At 41.0% G+C, this 12,300-nt stretch overlaps 1 pseudogene across 1 annotated transcript; it reads right to left on the bottom strand.

Annotated features, from left to right (window-relative positions):
• Positions 1-11,656: 11,656 nt before the first annotated feature.
• LOC308236020 (AP-3 complex subunit beta-2-like) lies at positions 11,657-12,069 on the bottom strand (annotated as a pseudogene). Its single transcript has one exon. The product of its transcript is annotated as an AP-3 complex subunit beta-2-like (transcript).
• Positions 12,070-12,300: the final 231 nt, after the last annotated feature.

Here is a 12,300-nt window from a genome sequence, read left to right as displayed (position 1 = left end):
CCGCAACCAAGGTACATGCCCTTGACCGGAATCAAACCCGGGACCCTTCAGTCCGCAGGCCGACGCTCTATCCACTGAGCGGAACCGGTTTCGGCTGAACACTATTTTTTGTATGCAGATAATCTCCCCATAATAATTTGCCATGACCAGTGCCTGCATTTCTGTCTCAGGATTTTTAGTTGTTGCTGATAATACTAGTTGGGACAAAATACAGTAGTGGACACTAGATTTTGCCTATCAAACAATTTGGGTTTTTTGCTTTCTGTGCAAATACTATTTCTGTTATTTTCTTTAATAATTATGAATATGTTCAGATTTTTTTAAATAAGTCTATACTCATGAACGAAAATTTAAAAACATTTTTAGAAATAAAAATATGAAATATGTTTTTAAATGATTAGCAAAAGGTTGTGTTTAGAAACCTCTGAGTAACTAAGAATTTCCAAAGATTTAGGGTCCCCTTTCCTTTGCAATGTTTGATTCTGTTCTTGTTCTCTTACATCCTTGATAAATTTAGCAGAGACTTTTCTATTTTTTAGTTTTATTGAAGAACTAGATTTAGTTGATTATCATTATTGTTTTTATTATTTTCTTCCTATATTCTCTGGATTCAGGATTCACTCTGTGGTTTACTAGAGGCCCGGTGCATGAAAATTCATGCACTGGAGAGGGTGGTCCCTCAGCCTTGCCTGCCCCCTCTCACAATCTGGGAGCCCTCAGGGGCAGGAGGCAACCTGGTGATCAGGGGAAGGCGACGCCCCATCACACCTCTGCTGTTGCCACTGCTGGCAGTGCAAGTCTTGGCCGGCCCTGGTTACCTGAGCCTCAGGCAGCCCTGGGCAGCTAGGCAACCGCCATCCAAGGCTTGCCTGCACCTCGGGTCAGCCCTGGGTGGCTGGGGGACTAAGGGGACTGGGCACCGCCATCTTGTGGCTGTGGGTGCCACCATCTTTGAGGGCATGGCAGTCAATTAGCATATTCCCTCCTTATTGGCTGTGGGTGCTGCCATCTTTGAGGGTGGGGCAGTCAATTAGCATATTCCCTCCTTATTGGCTATGGGTGCTGCCATCTTTGAGGGCAGGGCAGTCAATTAGCATATTCCCTCCTTATTGACTGTGGGCACCGCCATCTTTGTGATGGTGTGAGGGTCAATTAGCATATTCCCTCTTTATTAGATAGGATTTTTAATCCTCTCCCGAGGATATGTTTATTGATTTAGAGAAAGGAGGAGGACAGAGAAGAGAGAAACATTGATGTGAGAGAGAAACTTTAATTGGTTGCCTCCCATACAGACAGGATCAAACCCGCACTTTTTTTTATTAAGGTAGTGTTGCAACATTCCAGCAGAGAAGGAGGGCAAAGTTTTCAAATTTACCATTCATTCACTATCTCAGATTTCCTGGGTGTTTATATTGGATTTTGGTAGGGGAGGGATAATTTGCACAACAATACAGGTAGTAAAATTGAGGTTTAGGTGGCTTTTAAGAGATATTTGTAAATTCACACAACTATGAAATGATGATGCTGTAGTTCCAACAATGTAAAACAGAATGTGCTTAAGGCAAAAAAAAAAAAAAAAAAGATGAAGGAAACTAGATGTTACACAATGTTTTAGGGTACGCTATGGTAAGAATAAGAGACAAGCATAAGTCCAGAGACAGAGAAATTGGGAACAGAGTGGATGGAGTCCCCAGAATATTAAATCTGGAAGGCTTCTGGAAGTAGGTGGAAATAGAGGGATAATGGCCTTAAGCAAGGTTATACCTACTGTGCAAAGCCGCAGGAGGGAAGAAGGTGGGTCAGTATGTGGCTAGTACTGCCTCCTCACTATGACACCGAATTCCTAAATTGTTTGTGTTTACCAAAGTTGACCGTCACTGGGTCATCTTTATAAGCTCACTTCCACTTCAATTTTTAAAATGCCCAGAGGGTAATAATTGGAAAACAAACACAGACAAATATATGTTTGTTCAGGTATGTTTGCCTAAATGTGAGGTTAGAGATGGGTTCCTTAGCTTATGATCCTAAAAGAGGATCTCTGCAATGTCATTACACCCTAAGACACTGGGAGCCCCTTCCTCAGAACTTTGGTGGTTCTAAATATATCTAGCAAATATAGAACAGAGAAAGAACAGATTTCTAGATTCTACACATGGTATGTGCACACACGCGTGCACGCGTGTGCAGACACACACACACCCACACACACACACACACACACGTCTGCTTCTTGGCCTGGTTCAGGAATTTATTTCCCATATGCTCCATTCTCTGGCTTTCTAATGGTTCATTTTATGATATGATATTGTTTCACACATGAATGAATTGAAAGGCATGAGAAGTAATCTGCCTGCTGTGAATTTATTTGCAAATCCCTTCTCTTTCTCAATGTCCGTGCATTTGAGTCTCCATAACCAAGTGCCAAGAAATATTTTTTCCCTTGGTAGCTTGGTATTTACATTCTGCCTTCACTTCTACTCTACCCCGCCCTCAAAGAAAACATTTGGACTTAGTTCAGAGTTCTGAAAGAACATTTGCATTGTAGATTCCCTTTTCACATTTGCAGTGAAAATAATAAGAGACAACTCATTCCCTAATGCTCCCATTACAGAACATTTGCATAACATTAATTATAAAAGAATTAATATTGTATATGCTCCACTTATAGACCCAAATATTTTCTTGGAATTGATATGAAGTCATGCAAAGGTGCAAAAAAGTCATCTGTGTGTCTTTTCAAAATATAGTCAGCATGATCCAAATATTGATTTCATTTTTATTTATTTGTATTAGCAAAATATTTTCTTTTCCATTTTGCTTATAGATCTTTATGCTTACCCCTCTCAAAAAAATCTAGCCATGGTATTTCTGTATAAACAAATAAAACACATTCACTTAGACATAGACAAGTCAGACGTGGTCCTTGACCTCAGAGAGCTTAGCGTCTAATATGGAAGAAGGTTATTGCATAGGTGATTGTACGTAAGAATAGAACATACGCTCTTCAGTCAGTTTTTAACCTAGCTTGTGACAGCATTCTAGAGAAAATGATTGAAATATTAAGACCTGACAGATGAGTAGGCTCTTGCTAGCTTCCCTAAAAGGAAGGATGAGCTATGCAGACCAGGCAACAGTAATTCTCACCTGCTGGTGAGCACGCACTACCACAGGCCACCTCCATCAGAGAGCATCATTTGTGAGAGAAGGGACCACATTTCAGGGATCCCCTAACCCAGTGCAATGAAAAGGCTGAAACATGTTCAAGTTGAAAAGGCAAGTCTACAGTGTAGGTTTTCTTTTTTTTCATAAGATACAATGTTAAGAGCAAGTTAGATGTTCTGAGCAGCAGAATATGTGTGAAAACTATTTTGGACCTTACTGAAGGGCATTAAAGAGCACATGAATAAATGGAGGGGACTCGAATTTGCCTACTGTAGGGGAATACCAAAGTGATCAATGGAACAAGACAAGCAGGACTTCAGCCCATTTGGAATATACAGGCACATTTATTAACTTCTAAAAAGCAGGGGGAGAACTTTCATAACCAATGAGAATATTAAAGGATAATCCAACAAATGATCTTATATAATAAGGAGCCAATGTGCTAATTAGGCCGGATGGCCAAATGACCATCCGGATGACCTTCTGGACGACCTTCCAGATGAAGCCCGGGCTGCGAGGGCTGAGCCCCTTGCACGAATTTCGTGCACCAGGCCTCTAGTGTTAAATAATTCTACAACTTAGGGGAAACTTAGGGATCAAGTTATATTATGCATCCACAATGCTTTGGTAAAAAGTTTGTATGTGAAACAGATAACATCTGTGACAATCACACATACACATTTAGGAGCAATAATAATGATTGGTAACAGTTAGGATGAAATTTTAAGAAACTTATTTGGGGGGGGAGTTAAATACTTAAAAAATGTCTTATTAATAGGAAATCGCAAAAATAATGACAAAGAAATAATGCCCTCATTTGAAGCACTATAAAATTTAATAAAAATTTTGTCAATAGCAAAATAGGCAAAGGATATTAATGGTAGAGCTTCTAAATGGGTAATACTTGTAAAATGCATAATAAACTTCACACCAATGCAAATGAAAACAACAATATGCCACTTCGTATTTATTTAATTAGTACTTGATGAATTGCCGGAGATTTTATAGAGAAGCAGCCTTTGTTATATCTTGCTGGTAGAAGTGTGAGTTGTTACCATCTCATATGAAAGCTTAGTCCTTTGGAACCCGCGCTGCTTGCTGTGGGGCACATGGCTGTTAACACCTACAAGGTCTTGTGTTCCTGGGCAAGAGAGAATGCAAGTGAACAGGGCAAGAGAGGATCATGGGATGGGAGAGGGAAGAAGGAGGGAGGAAGGGAGGGAGCATGCATACATTTTGTTCCCTGGGGCTTTAACCAGGAGCTTTTTCGAAATAACCAATTCACTTCCCCAGCTTTCCTGGGCTTATGATGGGTCCACCCCTCACCAATGATCCCTTTCTCAGGTTAGATTGACAGGCTTGTAAGGTCAAGCACCTCCCCTGCGCTATGTTCACTTCTATTGCCCATGTGTTTACTTCCCCTTCCTCCCCCCCTCCCCCGCATCCTGCTTAGGCGGGCAGACTGCTCCCTCCATGGGGGGGAAAGGAGGGTTGTGAGCAAACAGGCTCAGTGTTCCAGCCCGTTAGGCTCAAAAATGTTCCATCCCTTTTGCTTCCTTCTATTAATTTTTAGCTGACTAGGGTATCGAATCCACAACTTCCCAGAATGTGAAATCTTTTGAGAATGAAAAATAGTTTCAGAAGATCAACAAGCAAAGAAAGTGAGAAGAGATAGAGGTTAAACAGGTCTGAAAACTCCCCAAATTGTATCCTTTCAAAAATACAAGTTAGTATAGTCAGGAAAGTAAAAATCTTATTAACAATTAGGGGATCATTCCAATTGAATTCTTAGAGTTATATAATTAACTTTTTTTTCAAAAGTAGTTTCTATATTGAAAGGAATATAATATGCAAATTATTTTAAATGTTCTTTCAAGTAGTTAAGAGTTTCAAACACATGAAGGAAGACCCATCATGGTTATTTTGGTGTGTTTTTTAATTCTGAAAGTTTTTAGAAAATAATTTTAAAAAATAAGCCTAAAGTAAATTTTAGAACAATTACTATCCACATTATTCAAATCTCTTAATAGGTGGAGACCAAAATAGTATTTACATTGTGTTGTATCCCTATGGGTCAAATTAAGAGCATCATTTATTAAAAGGCCAATCCATTTCTCATCCAATTCTTTCAAATCTCTCCTTCCCACACTGTTCCCTAGGTCTCTGTTGTGTTTAGCTGGTGACCATTATCAATATGTACATTAGACTCTAGACATTTTTTAATATCAAATTTATTTCTCTTGATAGTCTCTAAGCATATTGAGGAGAAGGACCACATTTTTTTATTTTTATATCAGTTACAATACCCAGTAACACAAAAGTACCATAAGAGATACATTATAGAGTCAAGAACTATGTAATGTATTTAAGATCAAATTTAGGTATCTATGAGGAAATCTGTTTATGTTACTTAGGTACGTGAACTGAGGGGAGTTAACTTCCCTGAGTTCTGGTGTCCTCATCTATAAAATGAAAACCCAAGAACCTTACAAGTTGTTTCATGAAACTTTATAAAGCTGTCTCGTAGCCACTCTTTTTTTTTTTTTAATATATTTTATTGATTTTTTACAGAGAGGAAGGGTAAGGGATAGAAAGTTAGAAACATCGATGAGAGAGAAACATCGATCAGCTGCCTCCTGCACACCTCCCACCCGGGATGTGCCCGCAACCAAGGTACATGCCCTTGACCGGAATCGAACCCGGGACCTTTCAGTCCGCAGGCCGACGCTCTATCCACTAAGCCAAACTGGTCAGGGCACGTAGCCACTCTTTTTATTTATTTATTTATTTATTTATTTTTAAATATATTTTATTGATTTTTTACAGAGAGGAAGGAAGAGGGATAGATAGTCAGAAACATTGATGAGAGAGAAACATCGATCAGCTGCCTCTTGCACACCTCCTACTGGGGATGTGCCCGCAACCAAGGTACATGCCCTTGACCGGAATCGAACCTGGGACCTTTCAGTCCGCAGGCTGACGCTCTATCCACTGAGCCAAACCGGTTTTGGCCGTAGCCACTCTTTTTAAAGAATAGCCAGGATTTATTGGAAACATTCCAATGGTGTACATTCAGTAAGTTACGTCACCTTGTTATGGCTCAGTTTCCTCATCTGAAAAATGGGTATGAAGATAATGACTATCTTGGACAATAATGGATACTGACAAAGGTAATATAACTAAACTTCTTAGCAAAGTGTTTCCATCGATGTCCAACCATTTCAACAACTTCACCATATTCTCCCAGTGACAAATGGCATTCTCTCCTCTTTACCTTCAGTTCGCTTCCTCAGTACGTCTGTGCTTTACTTCTCCTGGAAGAAATCAGCAGTCCTGAACTCCAAGTGAAAGAGGACAGATAGAGTCGGCTAGGCCAGGAACACACAGCTAAACTGGGTGCAGCATGGAGGGTCAGAGCTGAATACACGCCCTTATGTTATTAAATGATAAATATTCATGCAAAGTCATCTTTGCAGACACAGGCAACAAACAATGGAAGGGATATTATGAATCCTTTGAAATGCAGCAAAAGAAGCCTTGGTTAAAATTTTAACAAGTTAGAGTCATTAGCTAAACAGATCCTGACAGCTTCACACTCACACAGACGCCGAACAAAGGCTCGATTTGTGAGGCACCCTAATAGGTGCCTCTGTGTTTCCCTCAAACATCCCATTTTGTTCCAAAGTGTGGAGAGTGAAATGTCATTCCCATTCTCTCGGCCAGCCACGTGTTTTAGAAAAGTGCAGTTGACATTTCCCCTCCACAATGATGGAAAGAGAGATTCTCTTCCGTATCTCACTGTTTGATCCTATAAAAAAGGGGGGCATTGTTGAGGGAAATAAATCAATGGATCCCTTTAAGCTTTCAGAATGAATGGAGACTTTCTTAGGTTTTGGCATTTTCTCTCAACTGCTGAAACAGCTCATGGTTATGTTGCGCCAACTGAAAAATTATGGATTATGCCATACATAATTTATATCACTTAAGAGCAAGGTGACCGGATGGAAATAGATTTTAATGAGCATATAACACATGCTGGGCATTTAATTCACATGTAGTGGTCTTGTACTGCTCACGAAGATGCAATGCCATAGGAAATATTGATCTTATTTTGTAATCAAGGAAACTAAGGTCAGAAGGGTGAAAATAAATATCTCTCATAGCACAATACATGTATGAGAGAATTCCGAGAGTGATATAGAATGAAAATGTATTCCATTTATTCATTTTTTTAGCAGGGAAAAATATTATTACTAATAGAATATGTTATATCCATACTTTAAATTTATTTTGAATCTTATTATATTTTCATTTTATTTCATTTTTATGTGAGCTGAAAAAAAATAGAACTTTTAAATATAATGTTTCTATTGAATTACTTCAATTCACCACCAACCCAGAAGCTCATCTCAAATTTTACAGAGCAATTACCTTTAAAAATGTCACAAATACATCAAACTCTTAAGTATTTTCATAACCCTTAATACTTAATCTTCTGGAAATAAATTCTGAGAAGTTAACAACAAAAAAGTTAAAATATCCACATCAATATTTATAATGTATAAAGCCTTATTCAAAATACTGAACCCTTTGGAAATGGCACTTATAATTGAAAGGAGAAAAATAAACAAATTATGGTATGATTTACATGAATAAATACTATGCAATAATTAATTAATCTTTGCAAATATTGTAATTTCATGAAAACATGTTTGCTTTCTATTATGTGAAAAGATAATATACTTTATATATACAATACTTAAAATATTGTATATATAAAGTATATTGATCTTAAAATTATGTACAGGTTAAAACATAAAGGAAGTGTACTGAAAAGGTTAATTTTTATCAGTGACTATATCTAATATTATGGGTGCACTTTTCCTTTCATTTCTCTATTTTCTATATCCCAAATATTTTCTCATGAGCACATATGAATTTTTAAAGTGAATAAAAATAAATCTCATTAAAATTATTTTAAAGATAAACCTTAGCATTTGGAAGGCTTTTTAAAAAAAAAAATTGTGTGGGATTTATTGTTTTAGTAAAACCTAGAATAAGCTAATCACCACCACAGTCCCCCAAAATGTTGAAAGATGTCATCTGAATAGTATGGATCACTCCTCCACCAAGCTAGATCACATTCCTGCTTCATTATTATTTTAGAAAACTCACCTTTCAACCATCTACAATAGGGCCATCATTCATATCAAACTTAATTAGAAAACAGTTTGGAAGTTGGAGGAATTCCTAATTTAAATCAATTAAAGGGGAAGTTGTCAGGTTCACTTTGGGTTTGCTTATCTCTACTCTCAGGGCAAGACTGAAGAGGTCTGTCTTCCCCAATCTCCTTGTCTTTCTCCAGGATGATGTCATCGTGTTCAGTGTGTAAATCTAGGGACTCAGGGTGACAATTAGCATCTGAGACTCCTGCCACAGCTAGGAGAAGGGGCCCCGGTGACAAATGAACGAAGGCCTCCCAGGATTCCATGCTGCAAATTCTTTGATGGGCACTTTTGTTCGCAAATGACATCTCTCTAGCCGGTGGGGCACGGGGACTCTGTTCTCCGGCCCTATTTTCGTTCTGTTGAGAGCTCTTCCTTCTTCCCTCACCCATGCCCTAAATCCTATTGTGTCACAGTTAATTTAGTTATCAAATGAAAACAGTATGTCAGGTAGTGACTATTTAAGGAGCACATTCCTTTCACTGAGTGGATCATTATAGGCCCTTTACCTCCCCATTGCTAAAATAAGACTCCTTGCCTTATCTTTTGTCTACCCATATCCCCGCTGGTTTAAAACGTGTGCTCCCTCTCCACCCAACTTATATAGAACTACTTTCTGTGTAGTCATTTCGTTTCATGCATTCTAAAATCATCATTATCTGCCAAGCAAAGGGGACAAGATATATTCTATATAGTGAACATTTTTTGCCCAGAAATTGGGGCACATGATCATTTATATATATATGCCTTATCTCGTATGCTTGATCCGTGAGAACAGGGACCAAGTTTTAACTATCTTTAGTATCCCAGGATATAGATTACCTCAATTTATGACTTAGAGTCAGTAAAAGAATAAATACAAAATAACTGCTGTCTTGTATTACTTTCGAGCACAAAAGGAGTCGAAGATTTCAAAGTGATAGAATTTCTGAAATATTTTAATAACTTGAGAAAATGATTCAGGGTGCTTGAAACTAGACATACCTTGAAATTTCAGAATACACAGAGTAGATAAATTTTCAGACTAGAGACTAGAAAATCTAGACTATATCATGGCTATGCATTTACAATATTTAACGGGAAACGTAGACTAGAGGTTAGATGGCTTTATGCAGAGGTTTTAGATCTGTAGTCAAAGTAGAGGTAAAAGTCAAGACAATTACCCAAGAAATTAGAATGAGTAGATTTTTTTCTCTTCACTTAACTTTTATGTGTAGCTTTGTCTCTTACCAGATTGTAACCACCCCCCCCTTTTAAACACTTAAAAAAAAACATATTTTTATTGATTTCAGAGAGGAGGGAGAGGGAAAGAAATATCAATAATGAGAGAGAATCATTGATCAGCTGCCGCCTGCACGCCCCCTACTGGGGATTGAGCTGCTTGTTCCCTGACCTGGAATGGAACCTTGACCTCCTGGTTCATAGGTTGATGCTCAACCACTGAGCTACACTGGCTGGGCTATAAACCCTTTAAAGTCAGAAATTCCACTCTTGTTTGAGTTTCCACAGTAGCTTCTCCTGGATTGTGTCTTAGTAGATACTCATTCGGTTGATTGTTGTCCACTATACAATGTGCGGGTTCCAGAGATTTTGGTTCATTTGATTTTAGGCCATTTCTTCTGGCACCTCCGTCCCAGTTCACCAAGGTCTCTGTTGAAGGGCTGGTGCAATGCGGAAGAGCCCGGGGCAGGAAGCGGGACAGTTAAAACAAGAGGTGTGTAAGTCATACATTAGCTGTTTTAACCTTACTATGCTTTGAAATCATCTATGAGACTTTTAAAATGAAGATTTCTAGGCTCACCCCCAGATATCTGGGTTCAGTGTTCCTGGACTAGAGCCTAGAAATACATATTCTGTTTATTTATTTATAATATTTATTTATTGATAATGTTATATAGTTGACATAACATTATATTAGCTTCAGGTATGCAACATAATGATTTGACATTTGTACATATTGCAAAATGATCACCCCATTAAATCGAGTATACACACACACACACACACACACACACATACTAGTGGCCCAGTGCACGAAATTCGTGTGTATGTGGGGGTGGGTCCCTCAGTCTGGCCTGCACCCTCTCCAATCTGGGATCCCTCTCACAATCCAAAACCACTGGATCCTAAGCACTCACCTGCCTGCCTGCCTGATGCCCCTAATTGCCCTCCTACCTGCCTGATGCCCCTAACTGCTCCCCCTGCCTGCCTGATGCCCCTAACTGTTCCCCTGCTGGCCTGATCCCCCTAATTGCTCTCCCCTCCTTGTCTGATCCCCCTAACTGCCTATCTGCTCTCCCCTCCTGACCTAAACCCCCTACTGCCTATGTGCTCTCCCTTCCTCTCTACACCTTCAGACCCCGGTGCAGGAGTGCTGAGAGCTCTCCACCAAGGCCCCACCCCTGTCCTGACGCCCCTCCTCCCTCCGGGCCAGGCAGTGCTGCAGCCCATCCTGACGCCCCCCTCTGGGCTGGGCAGTGCCATGGGCCCTTCCTGAAGCACCCTCCTATCTAATAAAGAGGGAATATGCTAATTGACCCTCACACTGTCGCAAAGATGGTGGCACCCACAGCCAATAAGGAGGGAATATGCTAATTGACTGCCCCGCCCTCAATGATGGCAGTGCCCACAACCACAAGATGGCAGCGCCCAGTCCCCTCAGCCCCGCCGGAGCGGCAGGCATGCGGCAAGGCCGGGCATGCCCACCTCTGGAGTTCCCCAGTCCCCCCGGCCCCCTAGCTGCCCAGGGCCGGCCTGAGGTGCAAGCAAGCCTGGGATGGTGACTTCCCAGCCTCCAGGGCCACCCGAGGCTCAGGTAACCAGGGTCGGCCAAAGCTTGCACTACCAGCAGTGGCAGCAGCAGAGGTGTGATGAGCCTTCCCCTGATCGCCAGGTCGCCTCCCGCCCCTGAGGGCTCCCGGACTGTGAGAGGGGGCAGGCCGGGCTAAGGGACCCCCTCTCCAGTGCATGAATTTTCATACACCGGGCCTCTAGAATATATATAATGTGTGTATAATATATGTATTAGGAAGAAGGCATTTTATTGAGATTTTGCTGCATATATAGCTACAGAAAGCTGGGAGGGCTGAGAGGAACAGGAATCCCTGGGGAGAGCCTGGTAATGACCAGAAGGAGAGAGGGCCCCTGGATGCTCTCTGGCATGAGGAGTGTGATAGAAGAGGGAAAGAGAGAGGGAGGGGCTAACAGCCCAATGTCATAAGGGAGGGACAGCTGGGGATCAGAGGTCACAGAGCGTGGCAGTCACTGGATCAGGGCTGTACCAGGTCCTTTACCATCATGGTGCCCATTACCATCCTCTCACTGTTGGCTGTCAGCTGGGAAGCTCCAGTGTGCCAGGCATCCAGAGTCAGCAGGGCCAGGCTTCCCCTGGTCAGTGTCCTCCCTGCAAACCTGTCCTTATCCCTCACAAGGGACAGGACCCAGGTTGGCAGTGGCAGTCACTCCCTGCACCACAATGTGGACACTCTGACAGGTGTCTGTGATCTCGTTTATGCCATTTAGCTGCCATTTAGCTGTCCCTGTTCCTTCCTTAACGCATTCTCATGAACATGAGGGCCATCAGCTCCCCAGTGGGTGGCTGGATGGACACATAGAACTGCTAAGTTTGGGTGCACAGCTGGAACAAGGCTGCCTAGGTTGAGTCACAGAAAGTAATGCTCATTACAGCAGTGGCTGATTCTCCTAGTGCCGTGGTCAGCAAACTGTGGTTCGCGAGCCACATGCGGCTCTTTGGCCCCTTGAGTGTGGCTCTTCCACAAAATACCATGGCCTGGGTGAGTCTATTTTGAAGAAGTGGCGTTAGAAGAAGTTTAAGTTTAAAAAACTTGGCTCTCCAAAGAAATTTCAATCGTTGTACTGTTGATATTTGGCTCTGTTGACTAATGAGTTTGCC

This window comes from Plecotus auritus (assembly GCF_963455305.1).
Source record: "Plecotus auritus genome assembly, chromosome: 10".
Classification (NCBI taxonomy): Eukaryota; Metazoa; Chordata; class Mammalia; order Chiroptera; family Vespertilionidae; genus Plecotus; species Plecotus auritus.
This window is presented reverse-complemented; position numbering and strand designations above follow the sequence as displayed.